This window comes from Rhynchophorus ferrugineus, unplaced genomic scaffold (genome assembly GCF_030347505.1).
Source record: "Rhynchophorus ferrugineus isolate W39M unplaced genomic scaffold, kcgeb_rfMv2 rfM2, whole genome shotgun sequence".
Taxonomy (NCBI): Eukaryota; Metazoa; Arthropoda; class Insecta; order Coleoptera; family Curculionidae; genus Rhynchophorus; species Rhynchophorus ferrugineus.
In genome coordinates this window covers 15049749-15062646 of record NW_027472581.1, presented here as the reverse complement: position 1 = coordinate 15062646, position 12898 = coordinate 15049749, and the positions used below count along the sequence as shown (strand labels likewise).

Below are 12898 nucleotides of genomic sequence, written 5' to 3'. Positions count from 1 at the left end.
TGGTTACTACCAATTCACGCATTCCTTTCTAATGAATCGAACAGAGGGACCTGTGTGTCCCTAATTGCGAGTAGCCAATATCAGTCGCCCATGTTTTGGTGAAATGCAGAAATGTATTAACTGTTAGAAAAATCATGACTGACCTGATTCGTTGAAGTATATGGTCGTGCCTCAAAACCTGCCCAAATTATTTGATTTCTTCAAAGAAATTATTTGTATGTTAAAGCCTAATTTTAACCTGTTCATAAACTTATTTTACGGTAACTTTTAACTGCAGATATTTGTTTTATCTCCATGTTTGTTGTGTAGGTTTGGCTGTTGATTTATTTAATCGTTTTTTCTAATTCTAAACATTATAACTGTTACATAGCTTATTGTTTTGGATTTTTTTAAACGCGGAATTGTTAATAATTCATGCACTGTGTTGATGGTCTATAAAAAATACTAACGCGTTGGAAAGACTCTAAAGCAGTAGCATCAATCAGACATACCATAAAATTACAGTTCTGTTAAAATTTATTATATTGAAAGTTAGGTGATAGGGTTGAACCACAAGTCGTTGCCCCGCCTGGACAGCTTATAGTTGTTGTAAAACTATTTTTTATTATTCCCTGTACCTTCGTCCGGCAGTTTACCTTTAATGATCTTCCAAATGCCACTGTTTCTATCGAAATTTCCACGGTATCTTCAATGTATCTTTTATGGCCGTGTAACTTCTCCACTAAACTACACCAAGGAGTGTTTCGAGTAACTACAGAACAATTGTTAATCCAACGTCAACCTGTCATTTAATCAACTTGTTTGATAATACTGTGACACAATTTTTCTAACATATATAAGATTACATGTTTTGAATTCCTTACTCGATTGTTAAAAACATGGTCTATTAATATGGTTGTCTAACACGTTATGTTCCTTAGTCGTTAGTGTGAATCCTATTTAACCTTAAAAGTTGTATTAATCCACAATGGCAGCCGTTATCCTTTCATACCTATTGCACATTCAGTGATTTTGAAAGAAACGTATGAAAACATGAAACTAATTTTAAACTGAATCAAACACAAATATGTGTTAAGCAACTTAACCTAACTTTTAAATTCAATCGTTTTTACATTTCTTTACACAAAAGAACTTTTAAGCACTTTAGCGATGGTTGAATCAACTGTTTATAATGATTATTGCTCACTATATATGATCATCGTTTATATATCTCGAATGCTGAAGATGTTTGAAAATGTATCAAGCGCTGCCAAACCAACATCATTCTTTCGAAATATTATCACCACGTTGCCAGAAAAATGTAAAATATTTTGATTAATATATATTGTATCAATTCTTCCCAATACATTTTTATATATTTATATTATTTTTATATTTATTATATATATATATATATATATATATATATATATATTATGTTATATATTATTTATATATTATATATTATTATATTTTTTTTATTTCATATTTTTATTTTATGGAAAAATTACCAAAACCATGCAACCATTTTACATACATACATTCATACACACATACATTCTCATTTTATGTCACTTTATAGCTAATATTATTTTTAATTTACACGATATAGCTATAGATAAATTAAAACCTTAACCTTAATATATACATGGTCTTCTTGAAGAAGGAAAGACAAACAGTCCTTCTATGAATATAAAGTCAACATAATTGATTGATTATGTTTGTGATCAAAATTTATTTAATGTAAATGTAAATTAAAATGGATAATGGGTGGTTCAAGGTTACAGCGGATTAGGATGTTCCTATTATATTTAATCCAATCAATAGATAATCAGTCAAAATATCAACAAAAATATTCTATAATTAATTATAATATTATAAATATACTAATACACGATTTTCGAAATGATTAATGGATATTATGGAATATGATATAGATAACCAATACAGACAACCGTGCAAACAATATCTTTAAATATTAGTGATACAAACGTACATTCAGTATTATGAGATTATTTCAGACAATTTCATCTATCTCTGAAACCACAATTTTCGACATCAAAGAAGTTCAATTAAATGACAACATGGGTCCTCATTATATATTTTTTATGAGTTCATCTTCAATTAGTTAGATATATCAGTAAATACTTTGTGCCATTTTAAATTGATATTTGTCAAACAAAAAATAATTTCGCAGTACACTAATTTTGATAGATTAGTACCCCTATTTTTCTCTTTCTCTCTTTTGGGCTCTTTCCTCGGATTCAAGGTGGTACCTCAGAAGGTTGTATGAAATGATGATATTACTAAGGAGAGAATAACCTAATCAACTGTGACTTTGTTAACTTTATAAGAAACGTATGCTTTTATATTGCCAGGTCGAAGTACATTCTGGATATTCATAAATTATAAAATGAAAATGAATTTTAAATAATTACTAAATTATTTTATTAGAAAACAAACCAAACCCATCTTACTCATTCACCATTCAGGTAATCTTCTAGGAACAGACGGTTCTTGCACATGGACTCGATAGTCAAGGTACTTACTACCTTATTCAGGGAAATTGCTTCAAAAAGTGTTTTAATAGTTGTTTTTAAATCTAATATCCCAAAACATAAGAGACAACATTTGTAATTTGTAACAGAAGAAAATTCACTTTAAGATGTATTCAAAATATTTCATTATAAAAAATAAACGATCAATATCTCTCGACTTCAGTTCATATGAAAACTAATTGATTCATGATTCCTGATAATTTTAAATGCTGAGAAGTACTTATTAAGTTACTCTGATCACACAGTTAGGTTATGTGTCATGTTCGCACATTTTCGGTTTTTTGATACGTCTTTTGTCGGCCACATCACATCCATTATTTAAATTTACAACTTTTCTTACTTAAATGAACCTTGGCATATCTTTCTACAAGCACTCAACAGCCATCATCTGCATATTTTTTTCAATAGAAGAAATAAATCAACAACGGTAAGATATTTTTTAAGAATAAAAGAGATTCAATCAAAGTCAGTAATTGCTGAACAGCTGCTTGCATGTATTTTGATCAATTATCAATGTAAGCAACTGTTTCCGTATTTCAGTATTTCAATAAAATGGCCAGTTTTTGGGAGTTTTTTTAATTAAGTTGTTTTAAAGTCAGAATCGCATTCAGATTTATTTTAATAATTTATCTTAAAGCATAGCATTTAGTTTTTCAGGGCGTTACTAATTATTAGGTTTTAAAACCAACTTCATTTGTATTTAACTAATTATCATATTTATTCAGAACTAATTGCATGTTGGGATGTTAACGTAATATAATTTAATTTAACTATCTCTTGGTGGTTCATCGATCTACCCAGCGGGCAATAAACATTTCTTATGATTATAATATATACATGACATGTGTGTCATCGCAATCATTAAGTGGTCTTCTGTGTAAAATTTTATCTTAATTAGTTAATTCTGTTCTAAATGTTATTCTAAAGTTTATAAATACTATAACCAATAATAATACCTATAACCAGATCGGATAATGTTAGATGTTTTGGTCTCCGCGTGTCACTATTATGTCGCACATCTAATTGATTAGTAAGCACATTGGGGTTCACTAACACTCTTTTAAGGTACTTAACACAAATATTTTGAATTACACTCGTTATGGGCTTTAGAAGGATATCGTGTTGTATCACTTCATTAGAGATATAGTACGGAGCATCGACAATGGCCCGCAATATTTTTTGGAATAGTTGTATGATGGGTATATTAGTTAGACTTGCTAGCAGTAACCCATATCTGGATTTTATATAACCAAATAGGCTTAAGTATTGATTCGTATAGCAATAACTTTGTAGCGACCTTGAGGCATGTCGAATTTTACCTTATGGAATAACGGTCTACAAAATACCCAGGAATATAATCCCAGATGTTGAACAGGGGCGGGGTGCAAGCAGCGCCAACTAGAACCCGATTACGAATAGCTGGCAACCGCGAGACGTTTATCTGGGATGTTATTGAAGGGTATTTCGATTCATTCAGTGCTCAACCATCGTTTGGTTTAGACGTGCCACCATCGACTGCCCAAGCCTCCTCTCCAGGTAACACCGCTGCCATCCGTTTTATCTAATTGTATTTTTCACATTTTTTTTATAGCCAGTAAATAACGGTCACATAATGTAAACACCACTGTTTCATTTCGTTTTACTTCCATTCACCGAGCCACATCGTTTACCCTTAAACTTGTTATCTAATGATAAATGAGATTTGCATCCGATAAGCCAAAACATTTGATATATATGGTTTAAGTTCAAGTTGTTTTCGTTTAGCAACTATGTGCTTCTTCCAGCTTAGACCTCGGTCAACGGTTAGACGTTGGTCTAATAAGTATCAATGTATACAATTAATATGCAACTTAGCTTAAGGGTTAAATTCGATTGTTTTGCCGTTTTCTGCATATAATAACAATTTCCTATTTAGTGTTATTGACTAAATCTAAGTATACTGTCAGAAACCATGGAACAATCAAAGTTGATGAATTCTGTTTCCGAAATATATGAAGTACTTTGAGAAGCGTATCGTGATACTCCTGACTCCTAACATCATGACCCAATTATCAAAAAGTGAAGAAATATTAGAAATACATACACTAGTAGCATATTAAAAAAAGGTAAATGTATGTTTTATGTAGTACTAGCGACCCGCCCCGGCTTCGCACGGGTGCAATGCTGATACTAAATTAAATACACTACAGAAAAAATATGAACGTTGTATATAAAAACATAGCGGCCCGCTCCGACTTTGCACGGGCATAAAATATATATGCCTATGTCACTCAATGAAAACATGATTAAAATCGATCCAGTATTTTTGGTTCATTCATTACTGCCCTTGGCCTGCACGCATTAAATTTGGAGTAAAACAATTCCTCTTCCCCTATACTTACTATGAAGATTTCCTGCTATCTTTGGAATATCTAAATTCATACAATTTTTATTACATTACACATTTTTAAACGCAAATTTTAAATTTGTAATATCTCCGAAAATATTTGTTTAATTTACATGCTGTAAGGAACCATATTGATCTATATTAATTGCACACTGTATTTAAGGTACTTAATTCGATAAGGATTAATGCCGTATTGCTTAAAATAGCTTCGTAAATAAGCCATTTTCTCACGTAAAAAGTAAACAATAAAAATGGTTAATGTGGGTTATCCCTAAAAGATAAACATATACCATCGCGGACTTTTTTGTAGACCTTTTTATGGTGTACAATACTGTAGTACATTAATTTGATCTAACTCGTAGGGTTAGGCAGCGTTTTTGCTAATTGCTAAATAAGCCTAAAAAAATAGGTTAATTTACGACATCACGTTAGAAACCTCTAAAATTAGCAATGTTGCCTTAGTATATTATGCATGTATTATACATATAAACTTTCCTCTTGAATCACTCTATCTATTGAAAAAAAACCGCATCAAAATCCGTTGCGTAGTTTTAAAGATTTAAGCGCACATAGGGATATAGGGACAGCAAAGGCGACTTTGTTTTATACTAGGTAGTGATGAAATCACCAAAACTCCCTAATCTATTTTTAAACACAGACGTAATTTGTCAACCTAATAGTAAAAGGGTTAAAAATAATAGCCAGATAAAAGCCAGAAGCTATACATTTGGAACAGATGAAATACCAGGTTGGTTTTCCGAAAATGTTGTTTCGTTGAAAAAAAAAACAGAAAAATGATCACGGATCCCATTCTGTCAGTCAAAGAAAATCGGTCCCCCGGTCCCACTTCGGGACCACCGCCGAAAATATCGGCCATTAATCGATAGTTCTACGATCTCGGCCGTAAATTATTAATAGACCAGACCGGCTAAATTTGTACGACGTTACGTTCCGTTTACGCAGATCGAAATTATTTTTATGCCGCAATATTTTGTATTTACGTCTGTTCGGTTGCATCGCGGTACGATCTCCGGTTTCGACGCGACACACGCCGAATTTCTGCGAGTAAATGAAACCGACCGTCCGACACTTCCTTAAATACCGACGATGTATAATAACAGTCCTGAAAATATATTGAGACCAATATTAGGAAGGTTGCCTTTTTAACTGACTGAAGGTTCTATGTTCTCTCTCTCTCTCTCTCTCTCTCTATATATATATATATATATATATATATATATATATATATATATATATATATATATATATATATATATATATAAACAGTCTGTAGTCAAAAAAATAGCGACTGAAAATAGTATTTCAGTCGTCATGTCAAACGAACATGTACAAATTCTTGTCTGTTTAAAATTTGAGATAGATATACGACGAAGATAAATACTTGGAGCAGTTACTTTTAAATGTCTTTATATTCTCCAATGGTAGTATAAGCGAGACAGAGATGTATATATATTCATTCGGCTGATAATTTTAAAAATTAAAAGGAAAAAATTACTAATTTCTATTATCATGTAATAAATAATATAATTTTAAAGGAAGTAATCCTACTTTTACACTTTTATACTGAATGTTCTGTGGATGTGTTAAAAGGAATGGAATAATAACACCACAAATGCTTAATCCTGTTTTAATATATTAATTTATTGTTGCGATTTTTAAATAACAGCATAATAAATATTAATAGTACAATACAACTTAAATAAAACCTAAAAACTAAAGATTTTCAATATACCATAAATACTAAATAAAATGTAAACATATACCTAATCATTGAAAAATCTAATCAATGATGAACCTAAAAATGATCGTACAATAACTACCAGACCCTTTTTAAATAAAAGTTTTATTTATTTTTGAACGGAAATATTTTTAAATTACTGTGAATATTATCATGTTCAACTTTTCTCCCGTGAGGCGATTTCCTCGATCGTTAATTATTTGCACAGATTTTGAAATACCTCGTTTCCAGGGGATATATGTTGCGGGTATAGAGGAATATTTTACGTGTAACTGATATAATACAGGTAGTTCCATTTTATGGGTTTTCCAAAAAGCCAATAGGTTTTCTAAACGCCCAATAAATGGAATTTCCAAATACTGCTAAATCTGTAAAATTGCTGTAGTCTTTTATTGATGACATATACCCAATTTTGTCATTTTTTCCCCATTCACTTGTTAGAATCCTGGATTTGATGGAATATTGCAATTCTCTTATTAACCGTATAATTAAAGACATCGTTAGGATATCTTTCACCAGATAACTCGGTGGTCATTATTTCAATGAGCTTTAAAACTTGAACACATTCTTTTAAGATAGTCCATTCGTTAACAAATATAAACTGTGGTGCTGTATTTATTACAAATATTTAATATACTTCATTCACCATTTAATATTTTTAAAAGAAATTTAACAACTGCTACTGTAAAAAAATCTTGAAATCTTTTGGATCTATGCAATTTCTGAAACCTTTGGAACCTAATTTTAGTTTTCAAGATTTTAGGAAAAAAGTTTCGACAAACAAGAGGCTTGGACAAAAATCGTGAAAGTTTATCAAAAAAGTATTACCTATTATACCAATCCAAAGTATTGCTTATTATGCCAGTCAAAAGTATCTTACTATTTATCATTTACAATTTAATTTTTTTGCCCTCGAAAACTAGCGCTCAACTAGCAAAATGCTGCTATATTAATTTATATATATATATATATATATATATATATATCTCCGTCAATTAAGGGCCGATTTTCTAATTTGTTTTTTATTTGAAAGAGTGGACTTCCGAGGTGGTCCCATTGGAAACAAGTCAGGATCAGTTGAGGGAAGGGGGAAAAATCGAGGGAAAACGTCAAATTTCAAAGGCACGTACAATATTTTCAGATATTGTTTATCTAATGTAATCGGATATTTGAGTCTGATGTTATTGCTGAACGAATGTGACGAAAAATCGGAAGTAGTTCAGTGTAAAAGCCATTGAGTTTGCTTTTTAATCACTAACCAGATGGTATGAGAAGTCATAGAAACATGGTAGGCAACTGTTTCTATGGTGTAAAAGTTAACTTTATCTCACTCGCGGAAGTCGCGGGTTCGATTCCCGAGAGAGCAGCAACTTTCTTTTTCTAGTTTGGTTGGAACATTTTTCAAATCACCTAGACTAGATAGCGGGGCCCAGTGCCCTAAACATTCCTTATTTTCTATCATTGTTTCTTTATTCCTATCCACGGTGTAGGAATATTCGTCTGGTCGGTCGGAATGTGTGGCTGTCGATGCGATTGTTTGTCCGTACACTCACTACTATTTTGTGGAAGAAATTCGCACGAGAACTGAAAACACTGGTTAAAGAAATACTTGTTTATTTCGATTTAAATTGATACATGTGGTCGACGGGAGAACGGACAAGATATTCGGTTAGGTAAAGGAAGTACGGTAGCGCTGTGAAAGTGGTACTTGTACAAGGGAGTAGAGAAAAAAAGATTTGCGGAGATTTGTTTACGAGAGAAGACTGCGTCGCCGATCCTCACCTGAAAGGACCTACCATCCAAGTATGAATCTATCAGGGATATTAGGTTATTCGGTAGACCTAGTTGTTTAGCTTTAAATATTAGACCGTGGTGTCATACTTGGTACATAAAGCTTTGGAGACATCTAAGAATATGGCTCCTGTTTTTCGACTTTTTATCATTGCCTGGAGGATAGTTGCTGCGAGGCGAGCAGCTTGATGAAGGCATGAATCTTTAGCACGGAAACCGAATTGTTCATTCGTTAATATCGCTTTTTCGGCAGGTTTGGAGAGTGAACTAATCAGGCTGATAGGCTTATAGTCAGAAGGTTAGACTTGACATTTTTTTAGGAATAACAGCGACAAGCGCATGATTCCAGGACTTTGGGAAATGATTTAACCTCAGGATGGAGTTGATAATGTTGGCAAGTTCAGATAGTTGCTTGCTAGTGTGTTTTTTGGAGAGCTGAAGTTGTCTGGGAGAGACTATGCATTTTAGAAGCTGAACTGACTGGAAATATTTTTTCTTTAGAGAGGGGATAGTGGGCCCAGTTATGGATTGCATTTCATTTGATCCTCGAAGGCCTTTGCGAGGAGCTCGGCTTTTTCTGGACTTGCGAAGGCGATATCCGTGATAGCTCGAGTTTAAACAAACTCTAGTCGGTGGTTTTCACGGATTTAGGGACAATAGTGGAAAGTCGCTGATGGCGAGGAGGATTGGCATGTGGTCAGAATCAGGATCTTGAAGTACTTGCAGGTCAGAGGCTTGATTCGAATTTTGATAGGTGAAAAAGTCAATTATTTTTGGTCGATTGGAGGAGTAGTGAGTTGGTTTGCTTGGAGCAATTAGCCCAAATTCCATCTCATGTATTATCCCGGCGATGCACACACCAGCAATGTTTGGTCTGCTTGTGCTCCAAAGTGGATGGTGTGCATTAAAATATTCCCCGATGAATTTGGAGGTTTTTCGTTGAAATAATGACTTAAATTCATTTTAAATGAATCTATCGTTTTACCGATAGATAGAGCGAGACGTCGTCGTGGTGGTCTTTTATAGCCGAGAATCGCATGGTACCAATCCACCAGCGTTGCCAACCTTTGAACTTGTTGTAGGTGAGTGCGTGGTGGCCTAAAGGGTCGTAGCCGTCGCTACAATGGTAATACTTAATAAAATAACTGCGTAATTTATTGAGTAAATATCTAACACTAAAAAGAGAAAAATAAAATATTTTTTACTGAAAAATAAATAAGGAACTCACTAAAATGTAAAAAATAATGAAACTTAACGATTATTATTTACATATTTGTATGTTTGTTTTTTTTCTGTTTTAAAAATCTAAGTTTAATTATTTTTTACTTTTTGGTGAGTTATTTATTTCTTGAAGTCGATTCAATTTTTTTGTTAAAAATATTTTATTCTTATAATACTATCAGAACAAACGAAGTCGTATTGTTTAGATGACCATAACACATTGTGCCCTTTGCTGATGTTATTTTAAGTAAACCTCTTTATTTAATCATATGTTTTAAACTATTTGAAACTCTATGAGTCTATAAATGACGGTAAATTCTCCAACCTGTATGATCAATATTATTTTTATGCGATCAATCATTATTGTTTTCTTTATTTTTTCATTGTTATCTAAATGTTTCGTTATTGTTGTATATTAAATCTGGTTTAATATTGACTTGTTTATATGATTAATTTCCTGTGCTTAGAGCAATTTAAGCTCGGAAATCAATTTTATTTGTTGTTTCGTTTGTGAAAAATCGACTTTAGCTGGCCGTGTAAAGTGGGTGTTACTCAATTTGGTTACTAATCGACCTTTTATTTGAAATGTAAATAAAAGTACAAAACGGGTTTTCCTCCGTATTTCATAATTTCGTGAGATTTATAAATATAATAAATTTAATAGGATGTATTTTGATGAATTTATTTTGTTGACAATTAGGGTTTCTTTTGATTCCTATCTATTATGATCTATTCACTATATTAGAAGCTTGAATTATTTTGATCAGCAATGTTGATGAAAATGCGAAATGTCAATGGCAACGATTGAACAACCTAACTTAACTGTTAAAACAAATATTTTTAATATGTCTCTAGATAAAATAACAATTTATGTCAATTTGTTATTTTTAAGTGCAAATAGTCGCTAGTCACTTAATTCTCTTGATTTGAAGAACTTTGCTGCCGAAACACTTTTAAAAACATATCCCAATTGTCATTATGACTTCGACGATTTGGAAATGGCAATTCTGATATTAATAGATACGATTTGTTTGACAAAAGCACAGCTCAAAGTTTAGGATAGCTTACAAGTTGATGAATCACTTTTTTTACTACGTATTGGATGAAAAGTGGATCCGCTACATAGGTTAGTCCAGGAGAGCCACTGTTGCTTCAAACATTTTCAGTCTTTCAGTCTAGATACAGCAACATCTCTCCCTATTTGATTTTGCTGAACAACTTATTGTTACAACAAAGACCAGCAATAGATAGTAACAAAACTAAAATCGTCCCTATTGTATGACAACAATAACACTTATTCTTCTCAAGATATGACGAAAATAATACATAATATTTCAAGGTTATGTTGTACGAGCTCAAGAAATACCATATTCATTGCTAGTTTGTTCCCAATATTCGGGGAACCTCAATTCATCTTGACATCTCATCATAAATGTAATAGCGATAGTCCGGATTGGAAGTTCAAAGCAATGAACCAATTAATTATGGTATATCTAGAATTTATGTCTAATCTCCTTTCACTGCTACTGAATTTCAATACCTTTTTACAATCATAAATATTCCTTCTTTACTAAAGGAAATCATATATATATATATATATATATATATATATATATATATATATATATATATATATATATATATATATATATATATATACCGCCGAACATGGAACCGCCTCCTTTTTCGAAGTCGGATAAAAATTTACTTAATAGTGATGTTGGCCATTGACAAAAAATCGATATATCGGGGAAAGAAAATATCGATATATTTTTTGCAACAAGTATTTTTGTAAAATATCGATATTTTTAAGAGCAAATAAAAATAGTGAAATATTAGCCTAAAAGATATGTATTTTTTCTAAATATTTTAAATAGTAGCGATATTTTTGATGGACTTTTAAAAGTAAGTTCCATAATTCACAACAAAACCTTTAAAAGTTAAGTACCAATATTAAGGGTATATTTATTTTAAAAAAATACTGAAAAATATCGATATTATTTCCAGATAAAATATATATATATATCGATATATTTTCTACATCCTTAATACTTAAATAAACAATTATTTCATAAAATTTAGAAAATTCTAACACTTATTGAATCTCACTAATTGAGATATTTTCATTTTTTTTGCAGTTCATACCCTCAAAGCCACGTTATTTGCAGCAATCGACAAAATAGACTGTCTGGTAAGTGAATAGTGTACGAAATTAAGTTCAGCTTCGCGAAATATTCTGTTCCGGCATGGCTCAGATTTTCCGCTTTGTTTCGCCGCGAAATTGACGATTACCTCATTATATCGAGATCTAATTTTAAGTCTTTGGATGCAATGAAATCGAATCAAATGCATGACGTAAATTTATCGCGAACTTTGTCAATCGTTTAATCAGTTTTATTGTGTTCGTTTCGGATCGGGGAACGAACCGGTTTATTTATAGTTCGAAATGATATTTTACGGCTTAACTGTTTTGGTTATTTTCGGGTTTGAGTTTAAAATAGTTCATAATTTACAATACATGCAACAGGTCAAATGAAAAGTCTCCGGCCTACCACACTAAAACACATTTTTTTAACAAAATTAGTTTTTTTTATTCAACATAAATTCCCTTCAAGGGTGATACACTGATTATAGTGACCTTCCAACTTTTCGATACCATTTTTGTAGTACGATTTGTCCTTTGCTTCAAAATAGACCTCAGTTTCGGCGATCACATCTCCATTCGACGAAAATTTCTTCCGAGTGAGCATACTTTTGAGATCTGGGAACAGTAAATAGTAGCTGGGGGCCAGATCTAGAGAATACGGTGGACGTGGAAACAACTCGAAGCCCAATTTATGAATTTTTGCCATCGTTTTCACTGAATTGTGACAAGCTCTTTTGGGCGTCCACTGTGTTCACCGTCTTCTATTCAAGAAAAATGGTGCTCATTTCACCACGTCTGAACTTATCATACCAATCCTTGATGGTTGATTTTCCTAGGGCTGTGTCCGGAAATTCGGCATCAAGCCAAGTTTTTGCTTCAACTGTATTTTCTCCCTTCAAAAAACAATATAATGATAAAACAAAACAAACTAACGATCCGACAGTTGTCAAATTTATACCCGCATCTTTTGAGGCTTAGGGCTAAAAACCTTTTTTATAATTATTTTTATCTTTATTAGATACGCTTAGTACAATCTTAATTTACAATTAATTTATTAC

General features: G+C 32.0%; 1 protein-coding gene across 4 annotated transcripts in view; it reads left to right on the top strand.

The window, feature by feature from the left end:
• The window catches only part of msi (RNA-binding protein musashi), a 278252-nt gene that overhangs the window by 59042 nt on the left and 206312 nt on the right, over window positions 1-12898 (top strand). For 3 of the 4 annotated variants that reach the window (XM_076395651.1, XM_076395654.1, XM_076395650.1), the window contains exon 2: window positions 11833-11885. The exons of the other annotated variant lie outside the window; for it this stretch is intronic. The gene's annotated coding sequence lies outside the window, so the exon portion shown is untranslated. The remainder of the gene's footprint in view (window positions 1-11832; window positions 11886-12898) is intronic. 4 annotated transcript variants of the gene reach the window in all.